The sequence below is a fragment of the Haemaphysalis longicornis genome, unplaced genomic scaffold (genome assembly GCF_048455015.1).
Source record: "Haemaphysalis longicornis isolate Haplotype H1 unplaced genomic scaffold, Haemaphysalis longicornis Haplotype H1 scaffold_8, whole genome shotgun sequence".
NCBI classification, from domain to species: domain Eukaryota; kingdom Metazoa; phylum Arthropoda; class Arachnida; order Ixodida; family Ixodidae; genus Haemaphysalis; species Haemaphysalis longicornis.
In genome coordinates this window covers 175,585,207-175,590,217 of record NW_027526445.1, presented here as the reverse complement: position 1 = coordinate 175,590,217, position 5,011 = coordinate 175,585,207, and the positions used below count along the sequence as shown (strand labels likewise).

General features: G+C 46.1%; 1 non-coding gene across 1 annotated transcript; it reads right to left on the bottom strand.

Annotated features, from left to right (window-relative positions):
- Positions 1 to 4,721: 4,721 nt before the first annotated feature.
- On the bottom strand, positions 4,722 to 4,795 carry Trnaa-ggc (transfer RNA alanine (anticodon GGC)). The gene has a single exon. It is a non-coding gene; the product is annotated as a tRNA-Ala (tRNA).
- Between the last annotated feature and the right edge of the window lie 216 nt (positions 4,796 to 5,011).

The following is a 5,011-nucleotide window of genomic DNA, read 5'->3' as shown; positions in this document are numbered from 1 at the left end:
ACGATGATTGTCGCGTTCTTCCAAGATTCCGGTACAGTTGCGGTCATTGTAAGCATTGCGTATTCAGGTTTGCCAGTTTTTCAAGTTCAATTTCTCCGCCATACTTTAAGAGGTCTGTTGTTATCTGATCCTCACCAGGTGCTTTGCCCACTTTCATTCTTTCAAAGCCTTCCTTACTTCTTAGGTCGTTACTGGTGGGATATCCATCTCCTCTGAAGTATTTTCTAATTTGGCATTATCCTGGATGTCCCGGGTACTGTACAGATCCCGATAGAACTCCTCGGCTTCTGTGACTATTTTATCCCTATTTCTGATGATATTGCCTGGCTTGTCTCTAAGTGCATACATCTGATTTTTCCCGCGCCAAGACGCCTCTTCCCGGCTTTCAGGATGCCTTCGTTGTTTACATTCTTTACAGCGTATTCGATCCTCTCCATATTATACTTCTGTATGTCAGCTGTCTTACGGTTATTGATTTACTTCGAAAGCTCCTCCAATTCTATTCTGTCAGCTGGGGTGGAGATTGTCATGGTTTGCCGTTTTCTAATTAGATCTTTCGTTTCCTGGGGTGGTTTACCGGTATCCTGTCTAGCCATCGTGTCCACGACTTGTACTGCAGGCTCCGGGGAAATGCGTGTAAGGCTGTCAATGGCTTCCTCTGTCGTACACTCTGCTTCCTCGGTAAGAGGAGAATATCGGTCCTGCAGTGCGACCCTGAATTCTTCTACTTTAAGTCTTACTGTTAGCTCTTTAATCGGCTTCTTTCGTACTAGCTTGTTACAGTTCCTCCTCAAATGTAGCCTAATTCGATACCTTACCATACGGTGGTCACTACACCTTACCCTTCCGAGCAGTTCCACATCCTTCACGTCGCCAGGGTTATGGCATAATATGAAGTCTATTTCGTTTTTATGCTACCCTTTCGGGCTTCTCCACGTCCACTTCCGGCTCTCCCGTTTGCAGAAGGTATTCATGATGCGGAGGTTATTCCGTTCTGCGAACTCGACTCGTAGGTCCCCCCAGCTATTTCTACAACCCAGACCATAGTTCCCAACTGCCTTGTCTCCAGCCTGAGTCTTGCCTACTTTAGCATTGAAGTCCGCCATAACTACGGTATACTGTCTTTTTACTTTCGCCTTTGCCGATTACACATCTTCATAGAAGCGTTCCACTACCTGGTCGTCGTGGATGAATGTGGGAGCGTAGCCCTGTACCGCCTTGGGCTTGTACCTTTTATTGAGCCTAATTGCAAGACATGCTACCCTTTCGTTAACGCTATAGTGGTCTTCTATGTTGCCGCCCTGTGCTTTTATTGACTAGAAATCCCACTCCCAGTTCTCTTCTGTCCACTACGGTAACATTGGACGTGTCCATTTTTCAGCACCGTAAAGACTTCACCTGTCCTCCTAACCTCACTAAGCCCTATGACATTCGGTTAATGCCGTTTAATTCCTCGAACAACACCTCTAGACTCTCCTCGCTAGATAAGGTTTTTGTGTTAAACGTTGCCAGGTTCAGATTCCAATGGCAGCCTGTCCGGGTCCAGGGATTTTTAGCATCCTTAGCATCCGGCACAGGGATTCGAACCATGGTCCTTCTGCACGCGAGGCAGACTTTCTACCTCTACGCCACCTCTGCACCCTAGTTAGCATAATAATAACCAATTCAGGTCCGAATCTGCAAGTTGTGTTCGCCGCAACGTGGAAGGATGGGAAGCCCACGAACTTTTAGTTTTTTCTAGGGTTAAAGTTTGTGATGTATTCTTACCAGCCCAATTAGTGTGCGTTTTTAAGGTTCTCCATTGTGCCCGTACAAAAATTCAGCCATTTCTTGGGTTCTTCGCGTGGTTAGTTTGGTGTTCCAAATGGGAGCCCATCCGATGACACCATCTATTTTAGTGGTGAAGCTTCTTAGGGGGTGGGGCTATTGGCGTCTCCTGTCGTCGTCGTCCTTCGTCTCATGAAGTCACGGTACTAAAACACCGGAAAGCTCGTTTACACCTCGCGCTAGAGATCTTCATACTCCCAATACAAGACACTTTTACAGCCAAGCGGTATACCTGTACCCCAAAACAGTTTCACCTCCGTTGGCGAAAACGCCAAGTCGCCAAGAATAGACTTCTACACTGCATGCTTCGCCCCTCACCAGGTTTCTCGTAAGTGAACATGGCCCGGGGTATTTTTACCACTAGATATTGGTGGAGTTGAGTGCAGCCATTTGTTTATTTGACAGGTGGTCTCTCGTTTCTTTTGCTGTTCTACTCCACCGCACCTCGACTGGTGAAACAAAAGTTGTCGTTGGTGTTGTTCTTTCTTCGTTGCACAAGCCCACTTGGAAGACTGGCCCATAATCGGTAGCTTCAAGTGGATAATTAGCCCGCTTCACAGAATTCATAAAAGCGTGAATTGGAAGCGTAAATGTTGTATAATAGTGCATGCCGCGAGACACCTGAACCTGATTGGACGTGAGTAGAGCAGGCGCGAGCCAGCCACGTCGAATCCTTGTTGTAAGAAGGCTGTCACGTGTAGTAGTCCGCTTGTCGACATAATACGCTAAGATGAAGAAAGTGAAAGCGAAGGAACAGGCGGAAACATGGTGTAACAATAAACAAGTTGTTGACAAGTATCGCTAGGCTTTCGAGTTAAAAGCACGTCAGCAAGCTCAAGTGCCCTGAGGAATTTTTAGAGTTACCAATTAACACAAACAGGGAGTGGTTATCCTAACACTGAGCACAATGGGGTTAGCATCAGAGCAGGGGCTAAAACATGGATATGCAATACTCATTGATAAAGTAAGCGTTCTACTCATTTACATCTGTGAAGGATATAAAGGTAGAGTGAACTGGGTACTGAATGAAAAATTACAAAAAACAGGCTAAAACCAATCGAGCTATTTTAGATATTGGTTTGGACCTTTTAAGAACATTTTAGGGCTTGGAGCTGGAAACCAAGAGTTAAGGCTTTCTTTATGGTTGAGCTTCCAGCAGTACTCTACAAACTATTGTACAGAACAATTGCGGAAACAGGCACACCAGCACAATTAGCCTCTTTGTAAGACCACTAAAAAGCACCTGGCGGTAAAGCAATCAAGCCATAATTCCAGATTATTTGCAGTTCCACCCCGCATAAAAATATATGAAAGCAACGCACCTGCAAGTTTCAAACGGAGTACTCAAATTGTTTTCTTACGGCTCTATTCTTTATAACGCCATATTATGTTGAACTTCCTCATTTACTCCCGAAAAATACACCGGGACTGTGAAAGAGCTACGCGTCTTGCTACACGCCATGTACAAAAAGAGCCGACGAAATAGACAAATAAATCGTGCGGCTTTAACATCTATCCACTGGCATTTAAAACAGCTCTGTTTTCACCGGGGATGTCACTGAATAACGGAGGCCAGCGTTATCTGAGGTAAAATAAATCCAATAAGCCACGCGCCCTGCCAGAGCGCTGCAGCAGCAGCAGCAGCAGCCCCTGGGATTACCTGGAAGATAGGCTGAGAAAGCTTCGTTTTAAAATGTTTGCCTCTGATTTTGTGACAGCGGTTTGGGCGTCTCTCAAGCTATCTTTCCATGAAATGTTCCGGTTCAAAAGAAAGGCACATATCTCTGTTACGCACATAGCGCCTCCCTCTTCGTGCGCATGAAAACAGCGAGTGGTGGGGGAAAAAGGGGCCTCGAGTAGAGAACGGACAGGCGCTTGTTGTGCATGCTCATGACTCTCGCTCACTCTGTGGTTCTCCCACCCTTCTCGCTTTCCTGCACTGGACTGCACACTTGCTCGGGGCCCCCTCCCAAAGCTCACCTGAACACTTTTCATCGCACTTTACACAAGATAAGAATGAAGAAATCTGCGTTGCAGAAGGGACTGATTCATGACAGATTCCTGCATGCTACTCTTACATAATTTCAGTGGCGGCACTTAGTCCACAAGTGCTTAATATTCCGTGCATGCAGTTAATAACTTATGGCTAGTGCAGTGACTAGGCAATACGTCCTCAATACTCACCGGGTTCGACTGCCAGGCAGGCATAGTTTCCCGTGAATTGATTGATTGATTGATTGATTGTGGGGTTTAACGCGCCGACGCAACGCAGGCGATGAGGCGCGCTGTAGTGGAGGGCTCCGGATTAATTTTGACCACCTGGGTATCTTTATCGTGCGCCGAAATCTCGTACACACGGGCGTTTTTGCTTTTCGCCTCCATCAGAAAAGCGGCCGCCGCGGCCGGGAATCGAACCCGCGACCTCGTGCTCAGCAGCGCAACGCCTTAGCCACTGAGCCACCGCGGCGGGTTAGTTTCCCGTGAAACACTCGCATTCCTGAAGATCTACCTACATACATACATACATACATACATACATACATACATACATACATACATACATACATACATACATACATGCATGCATACATACATACATACATACATACATACATACATACATACATACATACATACATACATACATACATACATACATACATACATATATGCATAAATACATACACACATACGTACACACACACACACAAATACATACATACATACATACAATCATTCAGCGAATCAGAATACGAAATGAGGGGCTCGTTGAAAATAACACAGAAATAAGAGTTGGCAGTCAAGAAAACCTCAGAAAGCAAAGGGGAGGATGTGGTAGGTCATTGAAACAGATAAAGAATAAGGAAAGAAAGAAAGAAAATGGAGAAAAAATGCCCAGCCAGGTGGGATCCGAACCCACGACCTCCAGAATGCCGGTCTGGTGCGATAACCACTACGCTACCGGCGGGGCGATTTTCCCCTCCACTTTCTGGGGTATTTTATGTTTAGGTATTTTTGTTTCCTGTGCTTCGGGGTGGTAGCCAGCGCCACTCGGACTACTCGGGGTGAAGGAGACGTTCTTTTTGACGCCCAGGCCGTGACTCGAGTGTCTACGACATGTCGACAGTGGTCGACCAGCGTTAAGCCCTTTTAAGCTTCCTATGGCACCAAGACTGCCATAACA